Source organism: Notamacropus eugenii, chromosome 5 (genome assembly GCF_028372415.1).
Source record: "Notamacropus eugenii isolate mMacEug1 chromosome 5, mMacEug1.pri_v2, whole genome shotgun sequence".
Taxonomy (NCBI): Eukaryota; Metazoa; Chordata; class Mammalia; order Diprotodontia; family Macropodidae; genus Notamacropus; species Notamacropus eugenii.
In genome coordinates this window covers 63,974,748-64,001,249 of record NC_092876.1, presented here as the reverse complement: position 1 = coordinate 64,001,249, position 26,502 = coordinate 63,974,748, and the positions used below count along the sequence as shown (strand labels likewise).

The window sequence follows — 26,502 nt, the reverse complement described above, 5'->3', positions numbered from 1 at the left end:
AAGTTCAAAGTGACCTGAGGTTGACTAGAAAGACTAAGGATAGTAAAGGAGGATTTCTTTTTTAACAAAGTCTCCCAGGTTAGAACAATAATAGCTAACATTTATGTAGCACTTTAGAAAATACATATATAATATATATGATAGCTAACATTTATATAGCACCTACTGTGTGACAGGTACTGTGCTAAGTGCTTTATGATTATTATTTCCTTTGAACCTCACAGTAACCCGGGGAGGTAGGTGCTATTATTATTCACATGAGGAAACTGAGGTTAAGTGACTTGCCCAGGGTCACACCACTAGTAAGTATCTGAGGCTGGATTTGAACTGGGGCCCAGCAATCTATCCACTGCTCCATCAAGTGCAGCCACTATTCACAGACCATATCTCAATGCTGATGTCATCCCTCTTCAGGCTCTGCTTCTGGTCTTCTGGTCTTTGGCACCACACTTCAGCAGCCCTCTTGTTCTGGGAAATTCATCTTCTCCTGCAGCTTCTTCACCCTGGAACATCCCTCTGCCATACTGACATCCTTCTCCCATTGGTAAGTTCCTCCCAGGATCTCCATATTAGGCAGGAGTTCAGGTCAACCAACTTTCACTCTCCTTCTAGAAGTACTTCTGACTTTCTAGACCCTTAGAAGGTATCTCCTCCTTCTCCTCCTTCCCTTCTCAGCTGCCTTTCATGTGCCATCTTCCCCCCATTAAAATGTAAGATCCTCAACAGCAAAGACTGTCTTTTGTCTTTGCATTTATGTTCCTAGCTCTTGGCACAGTGCCCTGCACTTAGTAAGTATTTAATAAAGTAAGTAAAGGTAAAATTACTGATCATTGTGGGAACTTTGACCTGCTCTGTGCTGGTCTGACTTTTTTTTAGACAGGCTGGTCCCCTTCTCCACACCCCTTGCCATATTGGATTCAGACTTAGATCAGTGTAGTATACTCCAGATCTCAAGTGATTCCCCCAGCCTCTGCCTCCCCAGGAGCAGGGATCCCAGACATGCATCGCCACACTCAGCCAAATGGAGATATTGATATTGAGAGCTAGAAGCAGATCAAAGAAGATAGGAGACCACCATTCTGGGTAGATATAATGATGATAATGGACAATGGGGAGAAGACAAAACTCTTATCTTGCTTCTTTTTTCTCAGTCAAGGGGAATAGAGTGGGAGGGATGAATGGCTAACTGGTGAGTGAGGAAGGAAACAAGCTCCTACTATGCGCCAGGCACTGCACTAAGCATTTTGCAATTACTGTCTCAAGAGATACAACAATCCTCTGAGTTGGGCGCTATAGTTATTGTTGTTCAGTCATATTTGGTCATGTCAGATTCTTCTTGATACCATTTGGGGTTTTCTTGGCAAAGGTACTGGAGCAGTTAGTCATTCCCTTCTCCAGCTCATTTTATAGATGAGGAAACTGAGGCAAGCAAGCAGGGTTAAGTGACTTGCCCAGGGCCACACAGCCAAGAAGTGTTTGAAATTGGATTCAAACTCAGGTCTTCCTGATTCTAGGCCCACTGCACCATCTAGCTATCTCAGGTGAGCTAATTGGTAACGTAAGCACCCAGTGGTTCTTAATGGGTTCAGGTCATTAGACCCAGAATAGCTACATCCCAAGGAATTAAAAGTACTGAATTGCCAAGCTACTGTCAGCAGCTCATCTTTAAAAGATGGTGGAATTTGGGAGAGGTGCCACAAGACTAAAGAAGGGAACATATTGTCCAATTTTCAAAAAAAGGAAAGAGGTCAGAATTTGCAGACTACACGCTATAGGACAATGAAATTGACTTTACTTCCTGGCAAAAATCTAAAATGCATTATTCAAAGGATGGTTTATGAATAGTACGAAAGAAAACCAGTAATCACAAAGATGGCTTTATCAGGAACAAACCATGCCAAACTAACTTCATTTTCTTATGTGACTGAGTAACTAGACTGATAGGAGCAGCTAGGTGGCACAGTGCATAGAACAGCGGTCCTGATGTCTAGAAGGTCTGAGTTCAAATCCAGCCTCAGACACTTACTAGCTGTGTATCTGAGCAAGTTACTTAACCTATTGCCTCAGTTTCCTCAACTGTAAAATAGGGATAATAACAGCACTTACTTCCCAGGGTTGTTGTGATGATCAAATAAGACAACGTTTATAAAGTGTTCAGCACAGCACCTCGCATGCAGTAGATGCAACATAAATGCTTATTCCCTCACCTTCCCCTTCTAGTCCTTGGATCCTGGGCAAGTCATAATCTCTCTACTCCTCTATATCTTCCTGGATAAGACTGAGAAGTGCTTCGCCAACCTTGAAGCATTACAGAAATGTGATTTATTATTACAAGATGAAGTTCAAACTCTTCACTCTGTCATGCTACCCTTGCAATCTTTCAGTTTCTTATAATATTCCCAGGATTACACTCGATAATACAATCTAAACACGATGGTTCCTTTATCTCTGAACTTGCCCCTTGCTCTTCAGCCTTTGTGACATGGCTCATGCCTAAAATTCCCTCCCTCGTCTTCTTCACCATTTGAATTCCTATCCATATTTTAAAACACAACTAAAGCATTACCTTCCCCATGTAGTCTTCCTTGATTCCCCAAGTAAAAACCTCATATAATGAGGTCCCTCCTGGCTATTCCTTAAACAAGACCCTCTGTCTCTTAGCTTCAGAATTTTCTCTGTCCCCCATATCTGGAATGCTCTCCCACCTCCTTTCTGCCTCAGGTATCCCTGACTGCCTTCAAGGCCTAGATAAAATCCCATCTCCTACAAGAAACCTTCACCTGCCCCTCTTAATTCCAGTGCCTTCTCTCTGATAATCATTTCCTATTTATCCTGTATATAATTTTTTAAATACAATCATTTGCTTATTGTCTCTCCCATTAGACTGAGTTCCTTGAGAGCAGAAATTATCTTTTACCTCATTTTTTATTTATAGAGCTTAACACAGTGCCTGGCATATAGTAGGAACTTAATAAATGCTTATTAACTGACTTTCATATGTGTTGGCTTCATTATTATATTTCCCTCCTTGAGAGCAGGAACTGTCTGGTGCTTGGTATACAGTAAGCAGATAAGGCTTTGCTCATTCATTCCCGATTTTAAAACATCTTTGGAATTACCTTAGAATCCTAGAATTCTAGCCTTAGAAGATGGTTAGTAGTCATTGAGTCCAGTGGATATGATATTACTAACAAGTGGCCATCAACCTCTCCTTAAACGCAATGATGAGGAACTTAAAACCTTGGGTGTCTGGCTGTTCCATTGTTGGATATCTTCCACCATTAGGAAGCTTTTCCTTATTTTGAGCTGAAATCTACATCCTTAACATTTTCACCCATTAGTCCTAGTTCTAAGAAGTCTAACCTCTAATCTCCTTATTCTATGTTCTCATATCGAAGGGCTGGTGATCTTGTCCCACTAAGTCTTCTCTTCTGCAGGCTAAAACATTCCCAGTTTTCTCAATTGGTCCTCTTTTTTCCTGGGCCTTTTTTTTTTGTAGTGAATACTTAGTAGGTGTGTAATAGATGTTCACCGACTGACTGACTAGAAAGATAGCTTGGGGGGTTGGTAAAACCATCAGATCTAGAACCAGAAAATGTGGGTCCAAATCCTGATGGCTTCTTACTACCAGTTCAACACTTGGGAAGTTCTTCACTCCTTTGGACCTCAGTTTCCTCATCTACAAAATGAGGAGGTTGTCTCTAACTTCAAATCCTAGGAGTCAGAAGAACTGATTTGAGTACTTACTAGTTCTGCGGCGTTAAGTGAGTGAGCCTTAATTTCCTCATCTGAAAAATGGGACATAAAGACAGTAAGAAGACCCTTTGGTTTTGCTCTAGGAATGCAAGCTCCTAGTATTATAATCCCCAATCCCTCCCCAAAGCATCTGCATCCTCTCCAGCTCCCCACCCCCACCCTCTCGTGTTCAATGTAAATGCCTGTTTATATATGTAAATCATAACGGCCCCTCCAGCCGCCTGGAGATTGATGGGCCGGAAACACTGACAATGGATGAAAGACGAGTTGTACCCAGGTGTGTAGGGGGAAGGGAAGAGTCAGGCACTGGAGAGAAAAACCAGGACTGAAAACCAGGACTGAAGTAGTTAAGGAGCCCAGATGAATCAAAGGCCAGACTAGTGTAGCCAATAGGCCTCTCTACACTGTTGAAGTGGAAAGGGACCTGCACAGCGTTTCCCATCCAACCTCTTTTTGTTTTCTGGTGAGGAAACTAAAATTAGAAATGACCTGCATGGTAGATTTACAGCGAGAAAAACTCCAGAGGCCATCTGATTCCCACACATACACACATTTTACAGATGAGGAAACTGAGGTCCAGAGAGTTGAAGTGATTTGTCTTGGGTCACCAAGCACCATATCAATGGCTGTGAGACTTGAATCCAGGTTTTCAAATTCTACATCCAAGGACCTCTACAAAATCATCGAACCATGGAATTCAATTTAATAAGCATTTATTAAGCACCTACTATGTGCAAGGTACCATAAGGGAAACTAGGGATACAAAGACCAGAGGAAAACCAATCGCTGCCTTCACAGAGCTTATATTCAACCAAGAGTATACCTATTTACACAGATGCATAAAGGCAAGATAATTTGAAGAAGGAGAGAATGCTGGCAATTAGAAGGATTCTTTGAGGAGATCAAAAGAAACCCTGAAGAGGCAGTTAAGTGGTGTAGAATCAGCCCTGCAGTCAAAAGGACCTGAGTTCAAATATGACCTCAGATCCTTACTAGCTGTGTGACCCTGGGGAAGTCACTTGAGAGAGAAAGAGAGAAAAACCCTGGAAGAAGTTAAGGATTCTAAGAGAGAGAGAGTAAAAAAAAAGGCAGAAGGAACAGTTTGTGCATGGCAAAGGGAAACAGAACGTTAAATCTGGGGAATACCCAATGGGCTAGGCTAGAAGGGACCTTAGAAATCATTTATTTTAAACCATTTGTTTGGAAGAGAATGAAGGAAACAAAGAATCCAAGAGCCTCAGTTGGATTGATATCTCCTAGGAATCTTTCTTACCAGCACACATTCACCAGATGCCTGAGATTTAAGGGACCTCAGAGGTCAGCTGGTTCCATATCAACATGCACAAGAATAAAACATTCTAAAATCTTCCTGACAAATGGTTGTCCAGCTTCTTCTTGAGGACCCGGCTCCACTGGTAAATTTCCTCCTTTATAGCAAGCAAAAAACTGGCTTTCTAGCAACTTTCTCCACCCAGTTCTCCTAGTTCTGCTCTACAAGGCCAAGCAGAAATAATCTAATCTCTCTTGCACAGAATAGCGTGTTAGAAAGAGCCCTGTTGAAGAATTTATGACCACATAAGAGATAGAGAGCTTTATTTTGATTACATCAAATTAAAAAGGGTTTTGCACAAACAAAACCAATGCAGCCAAGATTAGAAGGGAAGCAGGAAATGGGGAAATTTTTTTTTTTTACAGCAAATTTCTCTGATAAAGGCCTCATTTCTCAAATATAGAGAGAACTGAGCCAAATTTATAAAAAATAATTCATTCCAAATTGATAAATGGCTAAAGGATGTGAGCAGGTAGTTTTCAGAAGAAGAAAATCAAACTATAGTCACATGAAAAAATGTTCTAAATCACTATTAATTAGAGAAATGCAAATTAAGACAACTCTGAGGTACCACCTCACACCTATTGATTAATATGACAGAAAAGGAAAATGACAAATGTTGAAGGGAATGTGAAAAAATCAGGACACTAATGCACTGTTGGTAGAGTTTTGAACTGATCCAACCATTCTGGAGAGCACTTTGGAACTATGCCCAAAAGGCTATGAAACCAAGTCTATCTTCTAAAAAGAAAAAAAGAAAAGGACCTCTAGGTACAAAAATACTTATAACAATTCTTTTTGTAGTGGCAAAGAATTGGAAATTGAGAAGATGGCCATCAACTGGGAAATGGCTACACAAGTTGTGGTATAGTGATGAATTATTATTGTGTTGTAAGAAATGACAAACAGAATGCTTTTGGAAAAACTGGAGACTTACATGAACTAATGCAAAATGAAGTGAGCAGAACCAGGAGAACACCGTGTGCAATAATGGTAATATTGTACAATGGTCAACTGCGAATGGCTTAGCTGTTCTCAGCAATACAATGATCCAAGACAATTTTAAAGAACTTGTGATGAAAAAATGCTACCAATCCCCAGAGAAAGAAGTGATAGTGACTGAATGCAGATGGAAGACTACTTTTTAAAATTTTATTATTCTTGTAATTTATTTATTTCTTCTTTGGTCTGCATTTTCTTTTGCAACATGGCTGACAAGGAAATGTTTTACATAGGGAAATGTTTTACACGGTGGCACATGTATAATCTATATCAAATTGCTTACCTTCTCAGGGAGGGTGGGGAGAGGAAGAAAATTTGCAACTCAAAATTTTAAAAAAACAAATGTTAAAAATGTTTCTCTACATGTAATTGAGGAAAACAATAAAAGAGCCCTGTTCTCTCTACCTAAACATCCTAGTCTTCAGTCTCTTCACTTCTGTGATCATCTTACTTTGGACCAAAGTTCTTATCCTGGGGTCCATGGACCCCTAAAAGATCTATTGATAGATTGCAGAGGTGTCTGTGAATTTTTAAAGAATACTCAATTTCCTTTGTAATTCTATGGATTTTATTTTATACATTTAAAAACATGCTGAGAAGGGGTCTATAGGCTTCCTGCCAAAGGAGTCCAAGACACACAAAAAGATTAATGAGAACCCTTGCTCTTGGCAGGACATTGTGGTTGGTCCCTATTGTTGAGGAGGCTGGGGCTGATGGATCTCTTGAGCTCAGGAGTTCTGAGCTATAAGAAAAATGAAATTGATTGGGTGTCCACACTAAGACTGGCGTCAGTATCGTGAGCTTCCTGGAGCAGGAGGCCACCCCCCATACCCAAGGAGGGGCAAATCCACCCAGGTTATTAATCATCTACTTTGTGCTGGGCGCTGTGCTAAGCTCAGGGGATGTAAAAATAGGTAAAAGACAGAGAGTGGCTACTGCATTTCCAGCCTTGGCAAGTTAGGACAACTCAGTCTAGAAAAAAAGTGGGAGAAAGAAATAAAAGGGAGGGAGAAAGACTTCTTCTGAATAATTTTCAGTGTATCATTATCTTTCCTAAAATATTGGGAGCAGAACCAAAAGGAAAACAAGATAACCAAAAGGGAGTGCTATGCAATTATAATGACCAAGTTTGGCCCCCAAAGAGGGGAATGAGACAGCACCTCCCCCAGCTTCCTCGCAGAGTGGGAGGACAATGGATGTGGTACCCTGAATAAATGTCAGACTTCCTTGATATATTGGTATTCGGGTCTGCATTCCAAGGGATGATAGGTCTTATCCATTAGTAAAAGTAGATCATATAAACACAAAAGATATTAAAATTACTTATTTTAAAACCAGATTATATTTAGTTTTTTTAAAAAAATCAGAATAATTTCTCAGTATATAACCTCCAATTGAATCCTGTTGGCAACAAAATTTGAGAAAAAAAATAACCAGTAAAGTGACCAAAATTGATGATATGTACTATGTTCCACACCCACAGCCTTAACCTCCCATCTCTACTGTAGACAGAGAGGAGGAAGATGTGTTTTCTCCTCATTTCTTTGAGACCATGATTGGTCATTGAAATTAACTGGAATTGAGCAGAAATTCAGGGTTATCTTATTTAGGTTACTGTAACCATGGCACATACTGTTCTCTTGATTCCAGTCTCTTAGCTCTGCATCACTTTGTGGAAATCTTCCCATGTATCTCTGAACTGAAGGGCAGCTTCTTTAGGGAATTTGGTTTCAATTAAACCAACATTTCTGATGAGTTAAGTTTTGGACACGTTGAGATTGAGGCATTAGCAAAAGTTCATGTGACAGTTTGGAAACCATGGGCCTGGAGCACAGGAAAGAAGCCAGATATATAGATCTGTCAGTCATGTGCATAGGAGTGATAAATGAAGCCTTGGGACTAGATGAGATACCTAAGGGTGAGGAGAGAAAAATGAAGAGAGAGAGAGACAGACAGACAGACAGAAGAGAGACAACAGAGAGAAGAGAGAGAAAAGTGAGAGACAGAGAGAAAGAACAGAGAAAGACAGAGACAAAGGAGAGAAAAGGGAGAAGAGAGAGAAAGAGAAAGGGAGAAAGAGGAGGAGAAAGAAGAAGAGAGGACTGAGAATCTTGGAGGACACCCACCCTTAAAGACAGAAAAGTTCAAAAGAACTGGAAACCATGAGAGTTGTGGGGCTCTGATTGAGGGCATTTCACCCTGACTGCAGAATCTACTGTCTACACTGGCAGTTAGATCTGAGTTCTAGCCCCAACTCTGCTTGCAGTGGGACCTGCTTTCTTTGGGTCTCAGTTTCCTCATCTATGCCATGAAGGAATTGGGTTCCATGGTCTCCAAAGTCCATTTCAGTTCTGCCAGTATAGGTTCTAAGCTCTAACATTCCATCTTCTAAGGTCCCCTTCCATTCTGACATTAGATGTACGAAGTTCTCCTGCCCCTGCCCAGTTTCTGTTGTGCAGACTTCTAACCTCTCTATTCCTGGCCCCTCAGGGCCCCTCTATCCTAACCTAACTGATATCCTGAGCAGCTGTGCAGATGCCATTGGACAATTACAGTCCCTCTCTTTACCCTCCCCCACCCCTGTCACTTTGTGGCTGTGGCAGATGTCCCTCAGAGGATGATGGGCTCTTTGCTCAGGGGCAGCGATGGGTGAGTAATGACAACCTCCCCTGCTTTTCATTTGGGCTGGGACGGTGAGTCATACAAGCTGAGCAGGCGTGGAGGGACTGTGATATCGACGGAAGATCTCATCACATGATGCTTTCCTCCCTAAATCCACCCATCTTCCAGGCACTACCACTGATACAGCCATCCTTCCAGGCACCCAGTTTCTCACCACCTGGTATTGATACCTTTGACTCGTCCTCAGCCCTCACCCACAACCAATCAGTTTCCAAATGTTATCACTTCTACTTCTACATCTATTGGACGTGTCCACTTCTCTCTACTTCCATAGTCACGTCCATGAGACCCCCATGACCTCTGGCCTGAGTTCTTACAACCATCTCCTAATTGGTTTCTCTTCTATCTAATCACTCTCCTCTACACAGCTGCCAAAACCACCTTCCTAAGTGCAGGTCTGACTCTCCCCCCCACCCCCCCCTCTCTCTCTCTCTCTCTCTTTCTCTCTCTCTCTCTCTCTCTCTCCCTCCTTCAGTGGCTCCCTGTTGACCTTTCAGATCAAATATTAGCTCATCTTTATCTTATTCTTTTTAAAATGAAATTTTTGTAAATTCTGCATTATATCAGAATAACACAAGTGAATGATTAACCACCACCAGCACTCTCAAAAAAAAAAAAGGTATTCTTGTCATGCTTTCAAGTTTAGTCAATATCATTAACATTTTCTCCCTGATTAAGTTAAATCTAGACAAGAAACGAATGATACAATAAATCTAAATGACACAAACAAACAATAAACAACCCTGTTCTGTAACATCGTCATTTCTAAGGCGTAAATGCTCACAACAAAAATTTAACACTCAGCTCAAAAGCTGGTTTCCAGTACTCCTCTGATAGTACAGGGTAGAGGACAGACTTGTCATTGGACCTGGAATTTCATTGTTTTGAGATAGTTTCTGAGGAGGAAACTCCTTCTACTGATGCAGGTCAGAGCCATCTCTATAGCTTGATCCTGAGGCCCAGAGAGATTACAGGATTTGTCCAGGATCACCCAGTCAGTAAACTTCAAAGGAGAGGATTGGAACCCAGGGCTTACTGCCTCGGAGGCCAGCTTTCTATTGAGTATGTAACATTTAAGGATTTCTGAGGTATTCAGGAAGGACCAGCACCTCTAGTGTGAGGGCTGCTCATCCACTTTAGAGGTCCACCTTCACCCACCTCTCACCTGTGGCTCCAAAGAGTTGTAGATTATCCAGGGACCACATCCTAGTAAACCATCACAGGCTAACCCAGGTTAAAGGCAACCTGTTGGTGAGTTAAGGGGGGTGTCTACCCTAAGCATGTGAAGACTTCCCTCCTCCCCACAATGGAATGGGTGGATGAGAACAATTAGTTCCAACTGCCATAAAGGCAGCTGAAGCAGGCTCTGTGGAGCCCTTAGAACTTGGTTAGACATTGAAGACACCAAGGTCATGCACTGCATCCTGGGCCATCGCCAGTCATCCTGGCTTTTGTCTTGTCACTGGACATCAATGACTCTGGAAGAGAGAGTGAGGCTGATAACTTGGTGTAGCTCTGCCTCACTTAAATCCAATTCACGCATGAGTCAAGACATCATCCATGTCACTGATCCTCTTCAAAAACAAAAGTTGTTAGGGTTGATAGGGTAGAGGTACCCTATCTAATTTGTAAATAAGTGAATCTATACATATAACTCATATATTCTAAAAACTGGGTTTTTTTTATTTATATGGGTAAACAATTCAAAAAGTTTGTAGACCATGAAAATGAAGAATGGGGAATAAGGAAAGGAGGAGAGGTTGGAGACATAGGAGAAGAATCAGAAAAGTGAGATTTCTCTGGAAGGTAAGAAACAAGAAGACTGCCCAGGAGGAGGGCATGGTCAATATCAAATAATGTACATGTTTTGGTTTGGATCTGAGACTTTACTGATCCAGGCAACTCTTGGGTACCCTCTCAATGGAGCTCCATTCTGTAACATATAAGGTGTCCCAAAAGTCTTGATGTGGTTTGAAGCTATTACAAGCTATTACATTGCTGAGCATTGTTAGTTTATAATTGTAAGAAGACTTCGGGCATGCTCCATACAGTCTTAGAACATATGAGTTACAAAGTCAGAAACAAGACTTAACTCCAAAGCTGGCTCTCTACTTACTAGGCTGCATGGTCTCTCATTAATGTGATTATTAAATAACACATTTACATTCTATTTCAATATTTACAAAGCACTTTCCCCACAACTATGTTGAGCTAGGTAACTTGAGCAGTATAATGTCCATTTTGTGGATGAGAAGGTAAAGGGGAAGCTAGGTGATACAGTGGATAGAGCAGCAGCCCTGGAATTGAGAGGACTTGAGTTCAAATCCAGCCTCAGAGGATTACTAGCTATGTGACCCTGGGCAAGTCACTTAACCCCAACTGCCTCCCCCACACCCTCCCAAAAAAGAAGGTGAAGGGCCTCAGCCACATCTGAGGTCACACAGCTAGGAAGTGGGCAAAGCATGTATTTGAATCTCCTGACTCCATTACCCTTGGTACTGCACCATCCAAAGCATCTCAGATACCACAGGGAGGGCTGGGAGGGTGAGAAGTGAGCAAAAGGCCCCTGGGTATATGAGATAGGTGATCTCAGTGTGAGACACTGTGCTCCTTGGCATCTCGTCATTGGTGCCCTAGGAGGCAGTAGCTTCCTTCTAGCTTCCTGGAAAAGCCAGCAGGCTCTGGCAAAGATAGGAGACAGTTTTCAGGAGGGGATGGAGGTCAGGGCTGGAGATGGCTGTAAACTCCAGTCATCCAATTCCCTAGAGCTATGTCCTGGGGGAGATGGAGAACAGCTGGCCCAAAATCCCTTTGAAGATGAGCCTAGTTATTCCACAATTCCCTCTCTCCCTTCTCTCCTTCACTTCTTTCAGAAAAGAGGTCTAGGGATGTGGACTCCGAAGGGAAGTTGAGAAAGGCAGTGCAGGGCCCTGAGAGGCCTTTCTCTTTTTCTCAGCTGCCTCTCTGCCCCTCACCCCACCACCGCCGAACTGGGCCAGAACCGTCTCTTTCTGCCTCTGCCGTGAGTCACCATCCCACACCTGCGCCTGACCTCAGGCTTCAGAGCTGGAAATAGATGCACGAGGCCCTGAGCCTGAGAAGCCAGCACCTGCAGGCCTGGGCTGCAGCCCTCATCCAGGAGGGGAGGGCACACTTTAAAGCTACTCACGCGTTTTATCTGAAGTACTGGGCTTGTGGGAACTGCTCCTGGGGAAAGATGGCTCACCTGGACTGTGGGAAACACAATGCCACCCCCTCCCAACGCTCCCATCTCTCCCCAAAGCCCCCACCCCAGATTAGGCACAGGGACCCTTTGGGCCTGCCTGCAGCACCTCCTCCCTTTCCAGGTCCCTCCCTTTCCAGGTATGACGCCTACACACTGAACACCAGATATCCCATAGTGGGCTTAATGAAAATTACTAAACTGCCTGTCAGGAGATCTGAGATCTGGGCCCAGTTCTTTCATTAACTTTCTGCTAATTAAAGTGCAAAGTGACCTTGGGTCAGTTTCTTTTCTCTGAACTTCAGTTTTCTCCACTGTATATAACGCAGGAGTTAGAAAAGTGTGGGGAACCTGGGGCCTGAAGGCCACATGTGGCCCACTAGGTCCTCCAGGGCAGCCCTCTGACTGAATCCAAACTAAGGGCCACACAGTTTCCCCACCCCTGGACCAGACTGTTTCTAAGATTGCTTCTAGCTTTAATAGGTGCTAAATATTTTTTATTAATTATTATTTATTATTATTATTATTAATTTATTAATTAAATATTTTTATATGTGCTATATACCTTCCAAATTATTACAGCATTATATGTTCTGGCATTATATGCCTCCCCACTTGGACATGCTCTTTTTTTATCCCTTCCAGCTCTGCCATTCTGTTTTAAGGCTCCTCCCAGCTCTGACATCCTGTGTTCTAAGGGCCCTCCCAGCTCTGACATCCTGTGTTCTAAGGGCCCTCCCAGCTCTGACATCCTGTGTTCTAAGGGCCTTCCCAGATCTCACATTCTGTATTCTAAGGTTCTTTGGCCTCAGACATACTATTTTCCAATGTGTCTTCTGGCACCTAGCATTTAAGATCCTTTTCACCACTGACATCAAAGATGATAGGATTTCATGAATCTGGGGAGAAATATCAGGGAAAGATCAGTCCCCATGCTGGTCCTCACTTTCTCAGTCTCATCAGGGAGCTAGTAACACATTAACACACATGTACTAGGTAACATTATGAGACTTCTCATGATGAAACCCTAAATGGTGTAGGGGTGGATTGCAGAGGCTGTAGGGAATCAGGGTGGGTTCAAGTGGTCTGGAAGAGGCTTCATTGAACCAGGCCTTAAAGGATGAGGAGATTCTGTTAGAGAGAGGTCAAGGGGAACAGCTGACCACATATGGGGGCGTTTGAGTGAAACTTCGGACAAAGGAACGGGCCTGAGACAGTGAGAAGACTGGTCTAACTAGAGGGAAAGACTCTTGGTGGAGTGTTCTGGGGAAGTAGGATAGTCTGTGGAGGGCCTTGAATGACAGCCAAAGAATGTAAATGTGACACCGTCTGCAATGAGTATATGCTATAGGCCTAATTGTTGTCGTTATTCAGTTGTGTCCACCTCTTTGTGATCCCATCTGGGGCTTTCTTGGCAGAGATTACTGGAGTGATTTGCCATTTCCTCCTCCACATCATTTTACACATGAGAAAACTGATGCAAACAGGGCAAAGTGACTTGCCCAGGGTCACACTGCTAGGAAGTATTTAAGGCCAGATTTGAACTCAGGTCTTCCTGACTCCAGGCCTGGCACTCTATCCACTGTGCCACAGAGCTGTCTGACAATCATTGACACTTATGTTAATGATCTAACGCTCTCAGGTTTGCAAAGCCTTTCACTCACACTTTTCTATTTAATCTCACAATAGCCTGTGAATTCGGTACAACTATCGCCCTTTTTTATAGATGAGAAAACTGAGTTTCACATGAGTAAAGTGACCTGCCCACTGCATCCAGTCAGTCTGAGGTAAGAGGTGAGATTTGAGCCTAGATCCTCCTGACTCTTTCCACTCTAGCACATGAGGGGTGGAGAGAAGGACAAAGGCCAGGCCCACGACCCTGAGCCAAAGGTCTCTCTGTCCATCCTCACAGGCCAAGCCCATGGCAGGTCAGGGAAGGCCTGAGTCAGTCATGGGCCAGCTGTAGGGGCCCCAGGCCTGTTCCTCTGGCCTCTGGCCTCCAGGCTTAGGGCGGAGATAAAGAGCAGCCCAGCTGTGATGTCAACAGGCCCTTCCTTCCTCACACATCTGTTTGCAAAGGTCACCTATTTTAAACTTTCTCTCACCCCACCCCACAAAAGGGCGCATTTTTTTAAAGTGTGTCAGTAGCTTAGTTCAGCCCAACATTCAAATAGCTCTCCACACAAGCACTGACAAATCCCCCAAGTCTCCCCAGACCTCAGCACAAACTTTCTATTTGCCCCAGACCCTCAGCCCTCTCATCTCCTCTCCCCAAATTCACTTCCCAGTCTCTCATGCCACCCACACCCCTAGTTCTACCTCACTTTCCCCTGCCTATGCAAATCTCTCTAGTCCCACTTCTCAGCTTTTCATCAGTCCATTTTCCCTTTAAAAATCTCTTTTTCCACCCCATGTGTCCGGCCTCACCTCACTTCAGAGACTCTCAGCCCAAGTCTACATCCCTTGTTCCCCCCCAGATTATAGACCATAAGTATCCTCATCACCCCCCCTCTCCTTTACCCATAGCTGCCCATTTTCCTCATCCTAACCCACTTTTCAGTTCATCACTCCATTGTTTCCATCCTACACCACTTCCTAGCCCCTCAGATCTCTCTGTCTCCCTCAAAGACTCTACCCCTCCAGTCCTTCAGGTCCCCATCTCCTCAGGCCCTCAGCATTCCTGGCCTTTACTTTACCCCATATCCCTAGTTCTGCCATTCCCAGATCACCAAACATTCCACAATTCACCCAACAATTTATCCTTGGCCCCTTCCTTATCTACGCTATCCCACAACACTTCCCACACCAAACCCTGTCTCCCTAATCTCACTCAACTTCCAAACCCTTCATCACCTAAATTTCCCTAATCTTACCAAACTTCATGCACCATACTTGCCCCTCTTCCTGACCAATCAATTCTTCAGCCTCTCAGTCTTCTAAGAACTCCAGTCCACTTCCCCCTCCTTTAGGCAGACCCCCAACCCCCACAGAAGAAAAAAATGGTGACCAGGAGACCAGCTAGAAGGCTATTTCAGAAGCCCAGGGTTTAGATTAGGATAATGACTTGTTAAGTATAGGGAGAAAATTATCGTAGAGATAAAATTGTTAGAATTTAGTAACTGATAGGGGCAGTAAAGATGATTCTGCAGTTTCCAGCCTGGAAGGTTCAGAATAAGATGGCATAGAAATCGAGAAAATGAGAAAAGGGCCAGATTTAAGCCCTCTCTTGTAACCAAGAAAAACAGTTAAGCAAATTCAATGGACACAGACACTTAGTCTGACATTGTATGCCACATTCTGCATCCATGACTTCTCAACCTCTACTGAAAGAGGTAAGGGCTTTCTCACCTCTTTTCTAGAGTTGGTGGTCATTATAGTCCCACCATGTTAAGCTCCATTTTGGCAATGTTTCATCAACGTTATTGTACATGTTAAATTATTCTCCTGTACCTGTTATGTGACTTAATAAGCTGCCTTTCCTTTCATTCACTCATTCTAGCATCGGCTTATATGTCCTCCCATTGTTCTCCAAATTCCTAACACAATGATAATATTCCAGTTCCATCCATGTGCGACAAATGATTCCGCCATTCCCTGGTCAATGGGCAGCTTCCTTGTTTCTAGGCCTCTGCCTCCAAAAAAAAAGATTGCTATGCTGTATCTGGGGGCTTTCTTTTTATCATTGACCTCCCTTGAATTCCCTTGATGAACGTGAACAATTTAGTCACTTTTCTTATATAATTCCAAATTTTTTCCAGAACAGTTGGCCCAATTCACTGCTCCACCATGACATTCCATTACAGTGCAGTACATTAGGGTGCTTCTCTTCCCACAGCTCCTCCAACACTATTTCCATCTTTTGTCATCTTTGCCAATTTGCTGCAACCCCCTCATTTTACAGATGAGAAAACTGAGGCTCAGAGAGGGGAAGGGATTTACTCAAGGTTACACAGGAAACATCTTGTAAGGAACTACTGAAGGATGGGAGGCCTGCTTCATCCATCTCTCTGAATTGTAGGTTGGATTGCATCTCAAACTTCCGAGATACAGCTGCCTCTCCACCGGGTCATGAGAAAGGAGGCAAGGGCAGGCTCTGGGCACAGGAAACAGGGCCAGCCGTGAGGCAGCGTCAGCCTCTGGTACCCACAGACTCCAGGATGAGCTGGTGAGATCACAGCTCCAGGAAGCAGCTGCTGGGGAGGTCTTGGGTCCGACTCTGGGAAAATCAGGCCACAGCTGGCTGGATCTGCAGCTCGTTCTCTGCTTGCTGGATTTCCCTGCTGCTGCTGCTGCTGTGCCTTCTCTCTCCATTCCACAACAGCACTGAAAGAAGCCTTTTGGGAAAATGTATGTCATAGTGTATGTGTCTAGTGGGCTATTATAGTGCCAGCCTTCTGCTTACCATTTCATCTCTGCAAGTGAATTGTGGGGACTTCTTGTGTGTCCTTTCTTCTCTCTGACCCTCAGTTTCCTCATCTGTAAAATGAAGGGACTGGACCCAAGTTGGTCTGATTCAGAGAGGGAGTCAAGACCTGAGTTTAGATTGTGGCACTGGAGTCAGAGGAGCTCAGTTCAGGTCTCAGCCCCATCACTGGCTGACTACAGGCAAATTACCTAATCTCTCTGTGCCTCAGTTTCCTTCTCTGTAAAATGAAGGGCTAAAAGCCTCCAGAGGACCCTTGATGAAACGTATCACCCATCCCCTAACACAATGGACACAGAGTGCAGAAAGAAACATACATTTTTAGACCTGAACACTGGGCAGATTTGTTTCGTTTAACTAGGTTTTTACAAGGGTTTTTCTTTCTCCATTTTTAATTGGGGTGGGAGTAGGTAAGAGGGGGGAGGTATTATTGGTAGTATTAAAAAAAAAGGAGGGCTACTGTAGTATTTCAAAAAGTACATGGAAGAGAACAGAAGGAAAATCCGAAAGAAGCACAGACAAGCAGGACAGTTTTGAAAGTAAGCTATGGAGTATATGATATACAATACTTTTTAAGAAAAAAAAGGGCAAATGGTGAGAAGTGGAAATCCATGATTTCTTACACAACCTACTTTTTGTGTTCTGAGTATATATTCTCTCTCTCTCTCTCTCTCTCTCTCTCTCTCTCTCTCTCTCTCTCTCTCTCTCTCTGTGGAGAGGTGCTTAAGTTCAGAAATTTTTAAAGGATAAAAATGAGGGGGTTGAATTAGATGGTCTCTAAGGTCCATTCCAGGTCTCAATCCATGATCCTATGATCCTACTGTATGGCATTAAGTCAAGTCACTTCCCCTATCTCAACTCGGTTTTCTTATGTTTAGGGGGTATAATTTGTACAACTTCAAGGGTGCTGGTTTCTAAATTTTCAGTGTGAACATTTATACCTGGGAAAATAAGCTACAAATCAGAGTTCCACTTATTGTTTTGTTGATTGTCTAGACTTTAAAAAAAAGTCTATCAATAACGGAGATTAAATTTAAAAGTATATATTGATTACTTTTTTCCCCCAGAGAGCCAATTATTAAACATTTATCAGCACATCCCTGGGAACAGCCAATGCCTAAGACTGTTTTCAGTTCTAAATCCTAGAATCTATTGATTCAGCTTAGTTCAATTATCAAGTGTTAATTTTATATCGGGAAGGTCCTATGCTCAGCAGTGATAGATAGAAAGATAAAAGAAGACACAGTCCTCCGGAAGCCTATGACAAGTAGAACAAAGCAGACATGAGGAAGGTCTTTAAGAGCAGGGAGTGATCTTAGAACCCATCTAATCCAATCTCCAGAGAAGGAACTAAGAGCAACCACTCTAGTTGAGAAGACAAGACAAATATACACAGAAAGTTAAATAAAAACAGGAGATAACACAGGACAGTGCATGGTTCATTGACAGATTCAAATCAACAGATAGTAATAAAGCTATGAAGTACCAGGCACTGTCCAAGGTGCTGAGTTTACAAGGGCAAAAGCAGTCCCTGCCTTCAAGAAGCTTGTGTTTCTATGGAAGGAGAATATGGACCCAGATGAGGAAATAAAAATTCTCACTTTTTCTCAGTTATTACTGACAGAATCCATGTACTCATTCTCTCAGTTATGAATGACAGACATTTATCATGTATTTAAGTATTTACCTCAGTGAAGTGTAGGCTCTCTTCTCCAACAAGGTGTCTCCTATGCCTAGGTTAAGATCATCCAAAATTCCTCAATAGAGGTGAGCTACAGTTCACTCAAGAGCATACATTTAGAATTGGACAGGAACTTGGAGACTGGCCCCTCCAACTCCCTCATTTGGGAGGTGAGGAGCCTGAAAGCTGGAGATGTGAAATAACTTGCCCATGGTCTTATAGATAATAAATAACACAACTGACTTGTCTTTTCCACTTATCTTCTTGCCAGTAGCCTTTTCACTCTACAGATACCTGCACCCTAGAGTCCTTTCCTCTGATTGGTGAGTCTCCAACTCAGACCACCATCTGCGAATTTCTTAGGCCACCATCTTTACTCATGTCTTTACTTCTCACCCTCCAGATTTTTTCATCCCCTTGCCATATCATGTGTACAGATCATACATACTTGGATTGGCCAGGTATATGGGAGTCAGATTTATTCATTCATTTATGTTTTCATTAATTTTACCACTATTTTTTAAAGGACCCTAACCATACTTAACTTTACTCATTTCTGGACTCTCTTCTTAAAATTTCCCTTCTTCTCCTTACACATTGCCACCCAAGAGAACCCCCTGAGACCCTCCTCTCATGCTTGGTGACTTCCTCCTCAGGACCATCATTTGAGGAAGGCCCTTGGCCATGCTTCATCTCATTCACACCTGGATTCTCCTTCTCCTTCTCCTTTCCTGCCATATCACCCCTATATGGGTACCACTACCCCTATCCTTCCCAGATCCATTTTAGGTGTTATTTTCCCCCATCAGAACATAAGCTCCTTAAGGGTAAGGACTGCCTTTTTTGTTTGTACTTGTATTTCCAGCACTTCACATAATACTCAATATATAATAAATTCAACTCTCAATACATTATCTATTTAACAAAACAATCAACAAGCCTTTATTAAGTGCCTACTATGTGCCAGGCACTGTGTACAGCTAGAAGACTGGCCTCAAACCCATGCCAACAGCCTGATCTGTGACTTAGAATTATAGATCATTTTAGAGCTAGAAGGGACTTCCTATGTAATTTAATCCAATGTCTTTATTTTACAGATGAACAAACATAGGATAAATACAAAATAAATATATCATAATACATTCCCAACAAATGAAATCTACCTGGCTTTTTAAGCCTTTTCATAACCCTACTCCCTCCGGCCTTTCTAGGCTTGTTACACCTTATCCAACTACACGTGCTCAATCTAGTGACACTGTACTCCACAGACAATTTACTCTATCTCTGCCTCCTGGCTTCCCTGGCTTCCTTCACGTCTCAGTTAAAAATCTCACCTTGTACAAAAAGCCTTTTCTAATCCCCCGTAACTTGAGGACCTTCCAGATGGTAATTTTCTCCAATTTACCATGTCTGTATCTTGTATGTAAGTAGCTGTTTACATGTTGATGCCCATTAGACTGTGAGATCCTCCAGGGCAGGGACTGTCTTTTGCTTTTCTTTGTATCCCCAGGCACTTAGCACAGTGTCTGGCACAGAACAGGCATTTAATAAATACTTTTTGACTGGTTGAAAGACTGACCTATCTTTATGTCCACATCTGTTTCATAGGGTTGCTGAAAGAAAAGAAGAAGAAGAAGAAGAAGAAGAAGAAGAAGAAGGAGAAGAAGAAGAAGGAGGAGGAGGAGGAGGAGGAGTAGAAAGAAAGAAAGAGAGAACAAGAGAGAAAGGAGAGGAAGAGAGAGAGACACAGAGAGACACACACAGAGAGAGAGAGAACACGTTAAAAGAGAAGGCTGGATGGGTTTCCTTTAAATTTTTTTCAACTAGTCCTTTAATGTAAAAAATATAAAATAACAGTTTCTCATCCCTATACATTAAGAATACTTCTGAAAGTACCCACATGTACAAAAATGTTTATAGCACCTCTTTTTGCGGTGGCAAAGAATTGGAAATTGAGAGGATGCCCATCAATTGGGGAAAGGCTAGTTGTGGTATATGAATTTAATGGAATATTATTGTTCCATAAGAAATGGTGACAGATGGTTTCAGAAAAACATGGAAAGGCTTCCATGAACTGATACTGAGCGAAGTGAGCAGAACCAGGAGAACACTGTACACAGTAATGCCAACATTGTGCAATGACTGACTGTTAGACTTAGCTCTTCTCAGCAACGCAACCATTGAAGACAATCCCAAAAGACTCACGATAGAAAATACTACCCAAATCCAAAGAAAGAATTATGGAATCTGAATGCAGATCCAAGCATATTATTTTCTCTCTTTTTTTCTTTCTTGTTTTTTTCCCTTTTGTTCTGATTCTTCTTTCACAACATGACGAATATGGAAAGATGTTTAATATGAATGTACATGTGGAGCCTATATCAGATTACATGCTGTCCTGGGGAGGAGGAAGGGAGAGAGGGAGGAAATTTAGAACTCAAAATCTTTTAAAGTGAATGGTGAAAACTAAAACTTAATTAATTAATTTAAAAATAATGTTTCTGAATGGAAATCAGATTATAGTTTCTGAATTTTCCTTATGATACTTGGGAGCCTCATATCTGAAGGAGGCTCTATCTGAATTGATGAAAACAAAAGATGGATTAGCAATGCCAGTCTCTGTACTCTTCAAATTTGAGCCTATGTGCTGCCAAATCAAGCACTTGGATGGTTTTCAATCAGCACCAGAGGAAGGGGAACCCAGAAGGTCAAGAACATGGATCCACAAAGGTATCCTTACACAGGAATGGCCAAGAACATATGCCTACAATCAACCTTTGTTAGAGACTCCTCAGATCTTCTTCAGATCCCAGTGGAAGGGGCCATAATGCAGACCCTTTATTTTATAGAGAAAGGCTGTGACTTACCCAAAGTCTCAGAGGTTGTAGTTACAGAATTTAAGAGTATAAAGGCACGTTAGTGGTCATCTATCATCAAAAGGAATCCCCAATACAATATGACCAATAAAAGAGACAGTCCCTGCCTTCAGAGAACTCACCTTCTCCTGAACCAATATTCAACTTGTCAATATTGGCTCTTCTTGCTGCAGGCCCTCCTCTGGTCCTTAGTTCCAACCACTATGGGAGACCAGCAGACCTAGCAGCATACTTGGCTGGGCCACCAAGTTGGTAACTGCAGCTCTGTTAACAATTTTCCCCCTTCAGAGCCACAAGTTCCACTGGGTGGATGATGGCCTGAAATAGAAAGTCTTGGAAGATCCTGTGACTCATCTCCCAACACCAGCTCCCTGTTTTATATCCTGTTCAACTGCTTACCTTGGTGCATGTACTGTTGTGTTTTATTTGCTTGGAATTTAGTTGTGAAACCTTTACTTTCTTTTAATAGCTATATGTGTTTTGAGTAGTGGTTGGGGGGATTTTGGTTTTCCTGGAAGAATTTTTTAAAAAATGGAAACCAGAATGAAAATTAAATCCGGGATGGTTTGTTCTATTGGATGATTTTTATTTTGCTATAGGACATTTGTTTTTATTTAGTATGAGTCACAGACTCATAGAGTGTTAGAATTGGAAAGAGAGCCAGGAATAGGGTCAAGCAAGGTGGGCAGTAGTTGGTGGGCAGTAACTGGAGTGTAATGTTTTTTGTTTTGTTTTGTCTTTGTTTGTCAGAAATGGGGGCATCATGTATTGGAGAGAGTCACAAAAATGAGAAAGTTGAACAGATCTATTCAATTTGGGGCATGATGTTCAAATCTTGGTGGGGATGCAGACAGGCCTGGCTCTGGGGGCTTTGGTGGGAAGTGTAGAATACAAGCTGTCAGAGCTAGAAGAGATCTCAGGACGCAGGCTACTAAAGCTGGAAAAGATTTTAAAACATGGAACTTTAAAGTTAGAAAAGACCAGTCAAAAAGATAGTGACTTTGGAGTTGGAGGAGTTGTGTTCAAATCTTATACTTACTACCAGTGTGGCCTTGATCAAGCCAATGAACCTAAAGTCTTCAGATATAAAATAAGCATAATCAGAATAAAAAAAAATAGACCACAGAAAGTTAACTTTGAAAAGCACCCCAGAGCATAGACCTTTCACAGTCAAAGCTGAAAGAGACCTTAGAAAATAGATTAGAACACAAGTTGTTACCGATACAAGTTACAATTGAAAAGGACCTTGGAACATAAACTATTAGAACATAAAATTTGGAAAGGACTTTAGAACCTAGAATATTATAATAATGTTAGAGCTATCAGGAAAAAAATGGAGGATATTTGTTTCATTCGCCTCATTTTACAAATAAGGAAACAGATCCAGAGAAGGGAGGTGACCTGCCTAAGGTTACACAGTAAGGAATGGCAATGAAAAGGTGGAAATTTTTAAAACAATTTTTATTGGGAAACTCCAGGGAAAAACACAAAAACAGAGGCATCGAGGGGTTTAGAGAACCCAGGATTCATTACTAATCTTTTTTTTTTTTTTTGAGGCAATGGGGTTAAGTGACTTGCCCAGGGTCACACAGCTAGTAAGTGTCTGAGAGCCAAATTTGAACTCAGTTCTTCCTGACTTCAGGGCCAGCGTTCTATCCACTGCACCACCTAGCTGCCCCATTCTTCACTAACCTTGTAAGTGACTAGACCCAGCCTGGGGTAGTGAATGAGTCGTGGCTGGGAGGTAACAAACTTAGGTTACAGTCTAGACTTTTGTATTAACTATGTGACTTTTTTTACAGTCAACGCTCATTCGCTTCAGTTTCCTCATCAAGAAGATGAGGAATGAATCCTATCTCTAACAACTGATAATTCTGTGTGTATGGCCAGGTTGTTGGCATGGGTTTGAGGTTAGTTTCTCAGCTGCTAGGCAATCTTGTGGCTTCTCACCCATTTATACAGGGACCTGGCAAAGGGGCCTTCACTGGCCTGTAAAGCCCATCCTTGTCCCCCAAACAGCTCCCAGCTCCCCAAAGTTACCCTGATTCTCCAGTTCTCAGGTTATGCCAACCCTCTTCTCTCCCCCCTCTCCATTGCTCCAGTCCCTTCTCTTCCCCACATTATAGCTGCACTCAGGGAAAAAGTGTAGGGGATGATAGAGGGGCCCTATTTCCCACAAGAGAGCAGACTCCACCATCACATCTGGTCTCCAGCCAGGAATCCCTAGTGGGGACAAAATTAGCCTGAGCTGAAAATAAAGTCTCCATCCTTGGAGGACACCAGGAGTTCCCACTCCCTCTCCTTCAGAGCCCAGCCTGGCCTTCCAAAGACCCCCCCCCCCCCACTCTATTTCTGGCCTCTCCTGTGGATTTCCCCTGCCTCACTCCCATGTTGAGGCAGCAACAGAGAATAGATGGGTCTACTTAGCCTGACTTTCCAAAGCCAGGTTTCCTCTCCCTAAAGGGGTTAACAAGCTACAGCATCTCAGTTCAAATCTTAGCCTGATTGTTACTTGACATGTGACCCTGGGTAAATCACTTCACCTCACTCTTTTCTGAGTTACAGAATAAATACTGTAAAATGGGGATAACAATAGCACTTCAGAACTGGAAAGTCTTTCCAAACACAAAATGTAAGAAAGCAGAATGTCAGAACTGAGCTGGTTCTTAGAATACAGTGTCAGGGCTGAGAGCGACTTTAGAACAATGGATGTCAGAGCTGGGAAGGTTCTTAGAACCTAGAATGCCAGAGCTGGGAGAGCCCTTAGAACAAAGGATGTCAAAGCTGGGAAGGCTCTTAGAACCTAGAATGGCAGAGCTGGGAGGGCCCTTAGAACACAGAATGTTGATCCTTAGAACAAAGACTGTCAGAACTGGAAGTTAGAACACAGATGTCAGAACCCAGGAGGGCTTCAGGATAAAGAATGCCTGGAACTTAAGAGAGTTGAGCTAAAAACCTGATGAGCAAATTGAGAGCAGAGGCAGTGGGGACCCCCAGACCAAGCACTGTGAGCAGGCTGAGGCGGACCGGACCGGAGGCCGAAGGGCAGCCGGGATCCCCTCTGCCCGCACGGCCAGCCTCTCTCTCTCTCTCTCTCCTTCTACGCCCCCCCCCCCCCCCGCCCCCCGCTCCCTCCCGGCGCCTGGCTGCCAGGGTGGTTTGACTAACTACATTCCTTTGGTTTTCCCACACACTCACAATCAAAGAGTCCCCAAACTACTCCAGATCTCCCTCCCTCTTCCCTCCCCTCTGCGGCCTCCCTCCCCCCTCAGTAAATGCCTGCAGAAGCTCTTTTCCACCACCAACACCCCCCCATCCCCGTCTTTAATCTGTTGTTACCAAAGAAAGCGGCTTTTGTTGGGCAGGGGCTTCCAAGGGCTGGCGGGCGGGGGGAGCGGAGCCCTGTGAAAGGCGCCCCCCTCCCCACGGCTCATTATGCACGGCGGCTGTGGTCGGGCGGCCGATTGTGTGTCCTGCAGCTGCAAGGGCGGCCGGGGAGTGGGGAGGGGACCAAGAAAAAGGCAGCCCGCCTGTCGCCGCCCCGAAACTCTCCTCCCCCCCCCCCCCTCCCGGGCCGCTAGCATTGTCTCCCGCCGCCCGGCCCGGCGCACCTGGCTCCGGGGCCCCGCCGGCCGGCGCAGCGGTCATCGGGGACCCCTCGGCCCACTGCAGATACCCCCACGGCAGCTGGGGGTGGGGGCGAGCGCGGATCGCCCGGCAGGGACTGGACTGAGGGGGCAGAGGACCCGGGTTCGAATCTATCCTTAGCTGTGCGCGACCCTGGGCCAGCCACGGCCCCCTCTCTGGACCTTCGTTTGTGCGGATGGTAATTTTTAATCTGTAAAATGAATGGATGGAGCATAGTAGTGTCTAACTGACACCCTCTGTTCCAAGGACCCTCCCAGCTCTGACATCCTGGGTTCTAATGCCCTCCCAGCCCTGATATCCTGGGTTCTAAAGGCCCTGCCAGCTCTGATATTCTATTATTGTATGGCTCCTGGAGTGGATGCTGACTCAGAAAATGTCTGCCCAAGATCAGTGACTTTGGAGTCTGTGAACCTGGATTCAAATCTCAGCTCTCCCACTGAGTGTCTGTGTGACCTTAGACAAGGTACATCCACTCTGGTCCTTAGTCTAATCATCTGTAAAATGGGAAGGGGGGTGTGTGTTAGATGATTTCTGAATTCCCGACTAAATCTATGATTCTACTATCCTGTGATCTACAGGTCATGGGGTCTTATAAAAACTGGGGGGCTCTCAGGCACCCCTGTTCAGTCAGTCAGTAAACATTTATTAAACACCTACTGTGCACCAGGTACTGTGCTAAGGGCCAGGAAAATAAAGAAAGGCAAAAGACAGCTCCAGTCCCCAGGGAGCTCACAGTCCAAATGGGGTGATGACATGCCAGAAGCATTGTGCGACTAAGCTACTTGCAGGATTAACTGGAAATAATCAGCAGAGTTAAGGCGCCTCATTTTACAGTAAATGAAGGGTCATACAGGTAGTAAGCATCAGGAACAGGATTTGAACTCAGATGTATGATCCCATTTTATAGATGAGAAAGCTGCAGATCACAGAGGATGTGATGCCCATCATCCCACACTTAGTATTTATTGGAGACATTAGAATCAGGTCTCCTGACTCCCAACCCAGCCTTACAATCTCCGAAACCATACTGCCTCTGCCAAAGGGTTAACCACCAGGTGACTTTTTTTTTTTTTTGTCACAACAATTTGTGAAGACCATCTACTCAAACATCATGGGATTTGCTTGCACCGCCGGAAGAAGTTTTGTCCACCCATTCTTGAAGGGCCGGGTCATAGAGAAGGGCCCTTTAAGGGTTACAAAGTAATTTCCTTACAAAGACTCCAAGAAGAAGCCTGCAAGTACTATCCTTGTTTTAAGAGGTGGGGAAACTGAGGACCAAGGAAATAAAATTACCTTTACCCTTTACCTCTAAGTAAGTGGCAAAGTGGGGACTTAATCCTAGAATCTCTGACTCAAGGTCCAGGATTCTTTCCCCTTTACCAGCAGCAGCAATCGTAATTAATAATTAACAATAATAACAATATACTAGCTCCCCATTCCATGATGCCCCCATAAATATCATCTCACTGGCACAGCCACGTGGTATACAGGAAAGCACCCAAGCTATCTACAGGCATATGGTGAAAAATCATGCAATTCTGATAGTACTCAGGATTTCTTTTTTGGCTAGACCTGTGATATCTCTAGCATGGGGAAACTAACTCTGCTGGCCAAGATCAGCCATTGTCCCGTAACTTAGAATCTTAGAAAGTTGCCTGGGCCATTGAAAGATTAGGTGACTTTCCCAAGGGCTCTCAGCCAACAGATGGCAGAAGTTGCTGGATTCAAGTCCCAGCTAAAACCTCAGCTTCTAAGACAAGTCTTTAGGGCAGGCACCATGAATAGACCACCAGCCCTGAAGTCAGGAGCACCTGAGTTCAAATCCAGCCTCAAACACTGACTGGCTGTGTGATGGTGGGCAAGTCACTTAACCTCAATTGC

At 43.6% G+C, this 26,502-nt stretch overlaps 1 protein-coding gene across 1 annotated transcript in view; it reads right to left on the bottom strand.

The window, feature by feature from the left end:
- The window catches only part of LOC140504393 (probable small intestine urate exporter), a 102,467-nt gene extending 77,988 nt beyond the window's left edge, over window positions 1–24,479 (bottom strand). The window contains exon 1 of the mRNA XM_072609270.1: window positions 24,313–24,479. The gene's annotated coding sequence lies outside the window, so the exon portion shown is untranslated. The remainder of the gene's footprint in view (window positions 1–24,312) is intronic.
- Window positions 24,480–26,502: the final 2,023 nt, after the last annotated feature.